The sequence below is a fragment of the Thunnus maccoyii genome, chromosome 3, assembly GCF_910596095.1.
Source record: "Thunnus maccoyii chromosome 3, fThuMac1.1, whole genome shotgun sequence".
Taxonomy (NCBI): domain Eukaryota; kingdom Metazoa; phylum Chordata; class Actinopteri; order Scombriformes; family Scombridae; genus Thunnus; species Thunnus maccoyii.
In genome coordinates this window covers 23,420,634-23,432,869 of record NC_056535.1, presented here as the reverse complement: position 1 = coordinate 23,432,869, position 12,236 = coordinate 23,420,634, and the positions used below count along the sequence as shown (strand labels likewise).

At 39.1% G+C, this 12,236-nt stretch overlaps 1 long non-coding RNA gene across 4 annotated transcripts in view; it reads right to left on the bottom strand.

Moving 5' to 3' along the window:
• Positions 1–5,039, bottom strand: part of LOC121894525 — a 35,740-nt gene extending 30,701 nt beyond the window's left edge. For 3 of the 4 annotated variants that reach the window (XR_006095558.1, XR_006095559.1, XR_006095556.1), the window contains exons 1-2: positions 4,984–5,039; positions 4,799–4,874 (exon numbers count right to left, since the gene is read on the bottom strand). This is a non-coding gene — a long non-coding RNA (uncharacterized LOC121894525). Of the gene's footprint in view, positions 1–4,798; positions 4,875–4,978 lie in introns of all 4 variants that reach the window. The other variant, XR_006095557.1, reaches the window with a different exon arrangement.
• Between the last annotated feature and the right edge of the window lie 7,197 nt (positions 5,040–12,236).

Sequence of the window (12,236 nt, the reverse complement as noted above, 5' to 3'; positions counted from 1 at the left end):
TATTAATAATGGGGATTAAGGGAATTATAAAGTTCTTTCTTATCTTAAGATTCCACCAAAAGATGATATACGATAACATTGAATTATTGCCCAGCCCTGATTGTGCATAGGCAGCATTTTAGGTATTTCAATTGGCACATTTTACATAGACAGTAATGTAAGTAGTAGTACAGTATATCTACATCGTGCTGGACTGCCAGTTGAGAGCAAAATTTTAACCCTCACAAATATGATAAAGTGCACCAAGATGGTTTTCTAATGTTTTCCATAAGTGAGAGAAGTTTCTGAACATAGAACCTGTGTTAACAGACTGATCCCAGCAGTGCTGAATGTTTCTATCTGACAGTGCAGCACCAATTTTTCTCCACTACCACTACAGAGAAGACGTCGGCCATACTGCAACATGAAGCTCCCTGCAGACCACCCTCCTCTGAAACTATGATTGATGTCTTTAGATGCTCTGACAGGTGAACCTAATACACAGGAATGTTTCCACACTTTGATCTCGTTCCTGCCTGCCCGTCTTTTGTGAATCTGAGGAATTCAACGTGTATTTGTACAAATGCAGTCTTGATGTTTCTCTTACTCTACCACAGACTGGCAGAAATGCTGTTAGTGCTGTTGTTTCAGGGCTGTTGGCTCTCTGACTCCTGCTGTGTCCGTCTCATGTTAACTTCTTGGGGGGTAAAATCTGAAACGTGATGGTTTGATCCTGGTGCTGAATTTGCTGTTGGCTTTTATTCTAGAGCTGAAACTAATATATCTTTGCACTGTTGTTCAGAAAAAACAAGCAATTTGAAGACATCACCTTGAAGTTGTGACATGCAATTTTCACTTGTTTCTGACATTTTAAGCTTAATGGTTGTCAATAAAATTACTAGCAGAATAACCTATAAAAACATAATCATTAGATGCAACTCTAATGTAAAGCCGGGTACTGTTTGCATTTAGTACTTGATAGTATTTGGACATTATAACTAATTTTAGATTGTGGGTAAGTCTAAAAGCTCAGGGACAGCTTCTTCAGTCCAACTTGTTCTACTTTAATGATCACTACAAAACTACAACAGAAACCTGACAGCAGCTGTAACACATCACTTCAGTGTCGTCTTTCTTAAGGCGTATCACCCTGGCTAAACAGTTACTTACAGATACAGGCAATGTGCACGATGTTATGTAGTTCCCATAAAAACATAAATCAATAGAAAATAAGGACATTTTTACTATGCAATATATACAATATAGTTATTTGGGAAATACGTTTATTCACTTTCTTGCTGAGAGTTAGATGAAAAGATCAATACCACATACGTATCTGTTCCCTCTCAAGCTGAAGAGAGGAGAATTTTAGCTTAGCTTAGCATAAAGACTGGAAATAGGGTGAAACAGCTAGCCTGGCTCCGTCCAAAGGCAGCAAAATCCTACCAGCACCTCTAAAGCTCACTGATTGACACGTTACATCTTGTTTGTGTAATCTGTACAAAAACTAAAGTGTAAAAATGACAAATTGCAGAACATCATTTCTTGGCCTGGAGCAGTGACTTCCTGGAGCCTCAACCGGTTTCCAGCAACCTCATGGAGACAACAAGTCTCCCTGCTCCCAGCCAAGAAATGAAATATTAGAGCTGAGACGATTAGGTGGTTAAATGATTTGATCAGCAAAAAACGCCTTGGAAAAAATTGAAATGTTTACATTCTCACCGTTTCAGCTTGTCAGATTTGAGGACTTGTTTGTTTTCTTTTTCTTCTATGATGGTGAATTGAATGTTTTTGGGGTTTTGGACTGTTGGTCAAGTCAACTTGGACTTGGGACTTGGAAACTGTCCACTATTTTCTGATATTTTAAAGACCAAACAATTCATCCAGGAAATAATTGTTGGATTAATCAATAATGTAAATAATCTTTGGTTGCAAACCACACCTTCCATGTAACTTTATATTGGCCACAGAAACAATGTAGAAAAAGACAGCAACTAATTTGCTTCTGTTTATTCCATTTCTGTCAACACAAGCAGCATGAAGTCTCCCACAACATCACAACATATCATTAAGTGCTGTTTCCATTCACCACTTCTCAGCAATAATTTAAGAGATCATCTCAGCGCAGCAGATTCAGATCTGAGCGCCAGCAGAGACACAGAATGGAGCTTTTTTTTCCCCTTCAAGAGCGTCAGATCGTTCGTCATCATTAAACAGAAGCTTGTTTCCTCCTGCCAGTCATGGCAGCCGCCCCAGTCAGGGGGAAAGAGTCTTCAGCCGCCAACATGACCAACATACACTCAGATCAGAGGTGACCCCGCTAATGGCTCAGCAGCCATCGTTTAAACTTCACCACCCCCTAAACCAACAAAAGCATCAATTTTCATGAAGCTCCTCCAATCCCCTCCAATTCTCTTAAACCCTTCAAAGAGTGAATAATTGAGCCTTGTACTTAGCCGGTCTTATCTCTGCAGGGTGTTGCTCTCATGAAGTGGCTGTTTGCACTCACACTCTTTTAAACACCAATGGACAGACACACACACGCACACACACAAATCTACATGTATGTACCCACTTCCTCCCTCCTCCACTCCTTGCTCTATTAATTTCTTTCTCTATTCCTGTCTTTCCTGCACACACACACATCGCCCCAGGGGGTCTGCGTCCTCCCTGCTTTCATTAAATCATAAACTGTGGGCCAATGGGGGCTCTTCGTCATCGTTAATCCAGATTAAACACAAATCTCCAGTTTCTGACTCACACCCACAGAAAGTTATTTAACGCTGCCTCCCATTACTCAACATAAGTCATCATCGACAACCATTTTGTATATGTCGTGTTATTGGGACATCTTTTCAGTCAACAAAGATGGTTTTTTTTCTCCACAGTCTGGGGTTCGGACTTTCTGTTATAGGGTTAATTTCTGCTATCTGACATTCTGAAAGTCTCATCAAACCCGACTAACCACTGTCCCTGCTGTCTCCCCACATTTTCCTCCACATCTGTCTCAATGCCAGAATAGATTTTTCAAGACAGGATTGTATAGTGTAGGAGAGAGAGAGAGAGGCCTGTACTGTAGTTGACTAACTATGCAGTTAATGTATTTCCAGGCTGAAGTTGAGTCCTGCAAAAGGAAGAGGAGGTGCTGTTTCCTCTATCAATAACAACAATCTGCTATATGGATTCTAAACTAGGTTGTTAGTAGGAGTTTACTTTTAACAGGAAACAGAGACATTTGCAACGGGTAGATAGTTAGACCTTATCGCTCCTTGAGTGTGGTCATTTCCCAACAAACTACTTCCAACCATTGCAAGGAATATACTCTAGTGAATTAAGAGGGATACGTCTTAATCCCAGACTCTAACCAATATACAGCAGCAAGGTATGACACCTAAGCTTTCCAGCAGCAGATACTTATTAAAGGATATAGCTGGCAATTTTCTATATTTTTCTTACTGTCAACAAATCTCATGTGCAGAGCTAAACCAACAAAGAATTGATCCTACAAGTATTGTGTGTGTATCCAAAGCCTGATATGTTATTCCTCTGTGCTGTAGACCTCCGTTATTGTCCAAAAGCTATAAAAAAAAAAAAACATCAATGAGTCACATCGCTGCACTGGGTGACATGTTCCTTTGTTCCTGAAGATTATGGTCAGTTTGTAGTTTGTTTAGAAACGGAGTAATAACAGCAATCATCGCGTCCAGAGACGAGTTTCTTGTATGGCAAACGCCACTGTGCATGCGCAGGACCATATTTCAGTTTACAGAGCTTCGCTACCTCGTTGTGCTACATATTACAACTTCTTGACATTGTACTGAATTTCTTTGAGAATTTAAAATGTAGTATAAAGTCAAGAGGTTGTTGTTATTATACAGCCTAATGTGTCCATACTCTTTGTGACGAAGGAACATGTCACCTAGTGCTGTGGTGTCACTCAGTGATATGTTTTTAATAGTTTTTGGACAACAACAGAGGTCGACGACACAGAGGAATAATATATATCAGGCTTTGGATAGACACAATACTAGTAAGTAGATCAATTCATTGTTGGTTTGGCTCTGCACATGAGATTCTTTGACCATAAGATAAATATAGAAAATCACCAGCCTTATTATTTAACTTCAACAACAAAAAACAGATGATATAATAGGAAGAGTAGAAAATGAAGTACACATTGATGGTACGAATGTAATGAAGTCATTACCTATGCATTAGATGACCAGCAGTATACGGATACAACTACACTTGAGTGTAGCAACAGAATAAATTTTAGAAAAGGAACTCCACAGTTCATTATGAAACCAAGCTGCCACAAACACCCATTGCTTTCAAGTTAAAATGTCTCTTGTGCTTAGCTGAATATAAAGAGTGCAGATAAAGTGTAAATGTGTGAGACAAAACTATGTTGAGTGTCCCATCAAGCCAGTATTACAGTGAAATTATGTTGTGAGTGAACTGTGTGCAAGACAAAAGTAAGGTGTACATCTAAGCTCTACTACAGCTCTTGATTACAATTGGACAATATAAAACCACCTAAAAAAAAAAACTCAACAACAACAATTCAGTCCATAACACTCATAATACATAAATACTCACACTTCACCACTATGTCATTCATCAGCATGTAACCATAACTCAAGTGTGGCATAAACAACAGCCAAAATAAAAACAAGCTCAACTACAAGGAAGTAATCCACAACCATTACTGCAGCAAATACAGATACTAAGACATCAGCTTAGGCAGCCTCTTACTGTACCTTTAATACCATCAAACACACATCACCTGCTCACTACATGCATGTTGACAAGTTCTTACCTTGGTGATGTGAAGCAGTGACACACAATGATCCAAAGCTGACAGCAGGACAGGTAAACTCCACTTCCAGCAACAGCTGATGCACAAGCAGAGAGCAAGCAATCAAAATTATTCGCCCAAAGAGTCATCCTGAAGTTACATGATGAACATATGATGGCAGGTTAGCTTCTTTATAAAGACCTAACTGAGCAGCAGGTAGCAGCAGGTGTCTTCAGCAGTTAGCATATTAGCAGTGCAGCAGGCTAAACCATTCGGCGGGGCACTGACAGTTTAAATACCCCTCCTCATGGTAAAGGGTATGTTGGATTTATGTTGCAGCAAGTAGTGTGTCATGTGTGATTGTAGCAAGTCTGGCTGAATTGGCTTGCAAGCTTTACTCCAATCTAACAGTGAAATGAAAACAATTTAGGTCTCAAACGATGTGTTCACAATCTTTTCCTTTCAAACAGTCAGAATGTAAACGTGCAAATTATTCCAATTATTATTTTTTTGTTTGAAGATTTTTGTTACAAATTACATTTTTAAATAATAGACTATTAAATAATTTGGAAGACATTTTTCATTACATTTACATTCAATCATTTGGCAGACACTTTTATCCAAAGCGACTTACAAGCGAGGTAAGACAATCAAGCATTAGAGGACAATGAATCAATAAAAGTGGTACAGAGCTACAAATTCTCAAGTAGCTGACCAGGTACAAGTACAATCAGACAGAGTGCTAGAAGAGAATTATTCTTTTTTAAAAAAAAAACTTTAATACATGTCATCCCAATACAATTTCACTGCAAGTCAATAAACAATACAATAATTTCTCCCTTAACTTCTTACATTTCAGTGCACAAGCACTTTTTTTTACAGCAGGAGCCCTCAGTGATCAGCAGGCCTACCGGATTGTGGCCTTTTGCAAGGCAGGAAAGTGCTTCTCTTTTCCTCAGCTCTGCTTTTACCTGTCCTTCCACAAGGTGGGAACCTACTTCCCTTCTGTTCTTCCCATCTTATAAATATCTTCAGCTCTCAACTGCACTTTGCAATAAAAGTGAGAACCTCAATCATATTTTCCCCTTTTCTACAGTCCTTAATCTTTCTTCTCTACCAAGCATAAAGCCAACCATATCTCCCATGGCTTGGTTATGTTTACATGCAAATATTTTACAATTAGCGAAATCCATGTTGAGGGAGACAGACACCATGCTGCTCAGATAACATTCTTTATCGAGATCAGCTATAATGTTCATGTGCAAAATGTTCATACGGAACTTGAACGATCATACTGAAATGTTTTTAAATGGATCATTCTTGCAATCTCAACGTACGGCATCTACTGCATGATTAAACAATAATTACATCACTGGACTAGTTGGAAAAAACATTGTGGTTATGGTACCTAAAATATGGTTGTTGGTCATGACAGGATGTGAAGGACAGTAGATACGTCCGTTCACTTCCATGACCTCCACACTGTTACGTTGCTCCTGAACATCATAATACTTTCCACAGTGCTGCATTGGCACTCAACGCTGCCAGTAGATGTAACATTATCTCCTCGCCGCTTTGCTTTCTCCTAACCCAGCATGTGGCCTCGAGGGAAGCACTCACAAATCATGGCCCCAATTCTGTCTGCTATCACAACCACATTCTACTCCCCGGGATGTGTGGCCCAAAAAATCCAAAGTCTTCCTCATCATGCATGCTGGAACATTGGTTCTGCTTCACCGGCTCTCCTCAAAAAATCCCTCTTTGTGTCATGACGAACAGTGTTTTCCTGTTCAGCTGCAGTGGAAGAATCATAATAAAAAGAGGGAATTTGGCACTAAAAAGACTGTAACTGACAGTAAATTGACTTGATTTTAAAAACTCGTGCAGCTGAAGCTTCATATTAGCTTCAAATGAACGCTTAAATACATTTTTGCACAGGAGAAGGGCTGTAGATTTTGTCCTCCATCCATTACATTGAAACTGCATCATGAAGGTATCTCTGATCTGGAGGAATGATTACAGCAAGAAAAACATGTGTCAGTGTTCATTTGGGCATCTGACTATTGTTTTAGGACAGACTTAAAAGTTGAGAACTTACCCTTTAAAGAGGGCATACTGTAATCTTACTGAGCTGTGGTCTCCTCAGACTCTATTTCTTACCATCGATGTGACTCAGCAGTTTGATTCTCTCTCTGTAAGATCATAGACAGTGACCCAAATCCTGACCTTTTAAATCAGGTTCACTCTTTACGGCCTCTAGTCCAGGGCCAAATGCAGGGTTAATTATTCATAGAAGTGGAAGAGTGAATCAGAGTTTTAAAGTTTCAAGTCTTACCTGGCTGAATAATGAACGGGTGGCCCAATTTTAAAAGCACCCTGAGACAAAATATTCTCCTCTTCTTTAGCTTTTTTTTTTACTCACCTTTCCCCGCTCTTAAGCCCTGCAGCGGACCCACCTACAACTTATCCCTTCACTCCATTTCTTTACCACTTTCTCTTACATCCCTGTCCTACACATCTTCTCCTTTCTTGGCCTTCAATTTCCTCCTACATTTACTCACTCCTGTCTACTACTCCTTTCCATCTTTCCTTCACCATCTCCTCTGTTCTTCATCGAGTCGCCTCAAGTCAAAACAACACACACAAAATGTCTCGGCTGCAGTCTGATGAATACTGATAGTCACAGCTGAAATGTCACAGGTAGCCTGCTTCTAACTCTGAGCACATCTATTCCTACACGCCGGATACTGAATACAAAATTATGCTTAAAGTATCAACTCTCTGCTGCACAGTGAAGTGCGAGCGTTGCCGTGTCAAGCCGTGTTACATCCAAGTACTTTTATGCAAATGATGATGTACTAAATTAGAACGGCTTAGTGGAAACTGCTTAGTGGAAAGTTTGATAAAAATGTCTTTATATTCGCAAGAAGCTTAATGTTGAAGCCGAGGCTTTTGTCTGCAAATGGTGATGAATGTACATTAGTCAAACTAAAATTGAAAGTTTCTCATGTTGTCTCTCAGGGGAGGTGCTATAAATAAGCCATAAGTCTAGTAAGCTTTTTTCACAGAGTTTGATTGACTCAGAGGCTTCATATGATGCCATCGTATCTTGTCAAGGGTCTGAATCCCACTGAAACCAGTGTTTTCATGTCTCCCTCTATCTCCACTTACCCTACAGAACCTAAAAGATTTGAAATGTCAAAAAAAATTTTAAAATTGTTTAGAACGACAGAAAAAGAGGAGAACAGGACGATGAGGGGAATTTTGCTGATCTTGAAATCTTGAGTGAAAATGCATATAAATGTATACATATAAAGAAAAACAAATGTACAAAATGAACAATAAACTAATGAGAAGTATTGACAGTAGGAAGGGATATAACTGTGTTTATACCAAATAAACAAAAACAATATAAAAAATGTACAGTACCAATGAAGGCAGATCTGATATGTCAACAATGTAACTACAGAATGGAAAAAAAACAAGTGAATAGTAAATACAGTGGTTTGAATCTGGCTATATTATATACAATAGAGGTAATACGTACAATATAAAAGATGGCAATATGGAAAACTGAATATGGTTACAGTTTAAAACAATCTGTGACAAATTAATATTGGGAATCACAAATCCAGAAGAGGCATAAAATATAACATTTAAAAATAGATTTGTTAAATTCAAAGCAAAAATACTGAGGACATGAACTCAGTGTCCTCCATGGTATCTGTGGCCCTGCTCAGGACATTTTTTACCAACATTAATCAGCAAATGACGAAATGTAGTAAGTAAATGCAGTAAAAGGCTTCAGTCTAACCCAGCGTTTGTGTGTGATTGTTAAATGTATCCCTGCTGTGTTATTTCCAGGTTGTCATTATACTCTAACACTCACTCTGTGCACAGTCCGGGAATGATAGACATATTGCTTACACAACCTCTGTGTTGCATCACTTAAGAGGTTGAGGAATAATTTGCAATAATGACATGAACTTTAGACATGACTCTCTCTTAAAATTACACTCCATTTATGTGCCACAGCGGGTTTTGTGGCCATCTCCTCCAACCTACTGTAGTCGTCTTTTGAGCGAGGAGCGTAAGCAGCAGAAGCAAAGGTGAAAGAGGAGTGGGAGAAGAGGGAGAGAAGCATCCCTGCCCTTTATTTTAGCTGGAATATGACGAGGGAGAGGAGGAGGAAGAGGGGGGAGGGTGATGGGATGAGATGAGACATTCACCACTGGCCCTGAGGAGGAGCAGCAGTACTGGGGAAGCCTGATGAGAAGTGGAGGGCAGTATGTTATGTGTGTGTGTATATATGTGTGTGTGTGTGTGTGTGTGTGTGTGTTTGTATAAAACCATAACCTATTCTAAATCTCATGTACACCAATGAAATTAATAAGTCTAAATAAAACATTTAAAATGCGTGTATGCAAGTATGCATGCATGCTTTTCCACATTCATTAGCACCTACTGATGTGTGCAAAATATAAGATATCTGTGCTGTATCTGGATGCACGCAAATATGTGTGTGTTTGTGTGTGCGCACATGCAGAGAGCAGGGTAACGAATGGCCCACAGTTTACCCCAACTTCTCTCCGCTCTGTGATTAACTCCCCCACATGTATCCCAAATTAAAGACGTAGGTTTCAGCTTTCACCCCCACGGAGCAGCTCGGCACGGCACAGCCCGTGCAGCTGCTGCGGCCTGGCGATTAGAGGGTACTTCGATTTGATCCAGAACAAACCCAGTGTGGTGAGGTTGAGACTAAAGTAAGAGACAGATGCAGCTGGTGAAGACCCTCTCAAAATACCACTGTATAGTCATGGTGACCCGCCCAGCTGAGAGGAGCTGCATCTGTACATAGAGACTCTAATTCTGTTTTGAGCAGAGTTGTGCTTCAGTATCATGTGGTCAAAATGTTGTTTCAAAGACTTCCATACAGTCAAAAACCTTGTCTAGAGTAACAGCCTTTTAAGGAAACTGTTGTCGAACTGTAGTGTTGCAAATTCAACACAACAGCTGTCATATATTTCCTCCAATAAGCTGATTAAAATACAAAACAAAGGAAAAAACACAAACACAAAACACACAATCCAACAACTGATGATGTGGTTAGATTGTGGTTTTGATCCAGATCTGAGATTTCTCCCATTCAGTGATTTGGGAGGTTTTTGGGGCTTCAGTCATGGAAAAGTCTAATATTCTGAAGGTTGATTGGTAAAGTTAACTGTATTTAAGTGCTGCTCTGTCAGAAAGTCAATTCAAGATAACAAATGATGAAATAATAAACCTCTATTGAAGTTGAAGCCTTGCAAATAGAAAAATATCTCTGTGTTTGCAGAATTTTACACCTCAATGATGGCTTCTTGTATTTCAGTATAACCTGTATTTCATCGTACTGAACTGTGGTAATTCAGAATACAAGCAGATCTTTGTGTATCCATGTACTGTATATCAAACTGACTTTTGATCATGATTTTGAATTAATATTTACTTCAGAAATGTTTTCTTGAGACTATCCTGTTGTCGCCACAATATGCGTGTCCATACAGTGCGTCCTGTCAAAGAAAACACCGGTGCAGCTCAATGGATGTCGATAAAAGCTCCAGCTTAAATGCTTAAAATTATAATTCATCTTATGAAAACTGTGTTTTTAATTGATTTGACTCATTAGATGTATATAAATACATAAGAACATACTGTATCATTCGTCAGTATACATCCCCTGACTAATACCAACTCATACACTCAATGCCCTTCAGTGACAAGTGATGGAAAAGTTTCTTATATTGTTATTTATTTATAATTAATACCAATTTTATTCAGTGCTTTACAATCTGTACAATATACATATCCTTTTATCCTCAGGCCTACGACTCGGATAAGAAAAATTCCATAAAAGTAGCTCCTGGAAACTTTGCACTTTGGCTGCCCCGAGTTGTAGATATAACATTGAACTTTTTAAATGTTTGATGGACTTAATTACCCAGAAATCATGTAGCATGACATAAGAGCATGATCCTTCAGGACGTACTTGCAGCAGTAGATATTGTGTTTTTCTTATAAATGTCAGTACTGTACATCACAGCCTATGGACAGAGAAGAATCCCTACTACTAACCACATTTCACAGTCTCATCTCAGCCAACTTGGCAAGTTTGTCATTTCAACTTCCCCAATCTACAAATCCAGTTTGTCATTCAGGTTTTTAAATTAAAAATTACACTGACGCTTGTCAAATTTAGATTTACATTTATTTGCCCATGCATATCTTTGTGTATGTATTAGTGGTGGTGTTGAGCTGCTCAGGGAAAGATACATGTGTCATGTGTGCCATTTGTGTCTCCGATTTTTTTAAAAAGTCCCCTGGAGACTTTCACTATGTTTCTTCCCCAGCTTCCTCCATCCTGCCCTTCGTCCATCCCTTCATCTCATCACCCTTCATCCCCAAAAGTTCAGCACATCCGCGACCATTAAATATTTAACGACTGACTTTTACTAGTTTCTCAGAGCAACAAAATCCTTTTCCCTCAGCACATGAATATGCAAGGAGTCTCTGTCAACGCATGAGCGATATGAAGGCAAACCAGGGCACAATTACACTGCTGGCTGAAAGCCGCTGTTGTGTAGCCTTACATCACATCATCTCCTGGTGCAGAAAGGCACACTACTGGAACACTAACCCATTAGGCTACGATCTCTGCCGGCTTTTTTTCTGTGTCACGACTTCCTTTTCTGTGTCATCGCTGCTGCTGGAATGCATGCAGTGGTCCCCAGATGGGTGAATCTCTCATCTTGGAGCCAGAAATGTTTACATTTCTGTCACTGTTGTAGTAGCTGGACACTGAGGGAGTCCAACACTGTGTAATAGTGAGGGGATTTTCAAAACAACTCCATAATGTGGGTGAAGCAGTGGGCTGAACACTAGATGTCTTTTTCATTTTTTTCATTGTCATCTTTGCTGTAGCTCTCTTATAGCTGAGAGTGTTTTTTGGCAATGTTTTGCACAATACAATCCCACAAGACATATGAAGACAAAGACATCAACAAATATTTCACTTTTAAACTTAATATAGGTAGATTTTATCCTACATCCCTGGAACCATTTCTTTTACATAGTTAATCCACTCTCAGTAGGGAATATCAGTGCAGTAAGTCTACAGCCAAGCTAGCAGCTCTGTGAGGCTGTATTTAGACATAGCAGTGCTTTGAGTTAAATGCTAACATCAGCATGCTAAATAATAGTTTGCATAATAATTAGTGTATAATATGGTTTTTCCACAAAAGTACAGTTCCCTCATTAAAATTCTTGACATCTACTTCTTCTACTGCAATAAATAAAATTAAAAAATCTATGAATATACAAATATTGTACATTTCAAAAGTTCAACTGCTGGATATAAGATGTCTCCTACTTCACTGAAAATCAATTTTCAATGTATGTGCACTGGACGCTTCAAGATTCC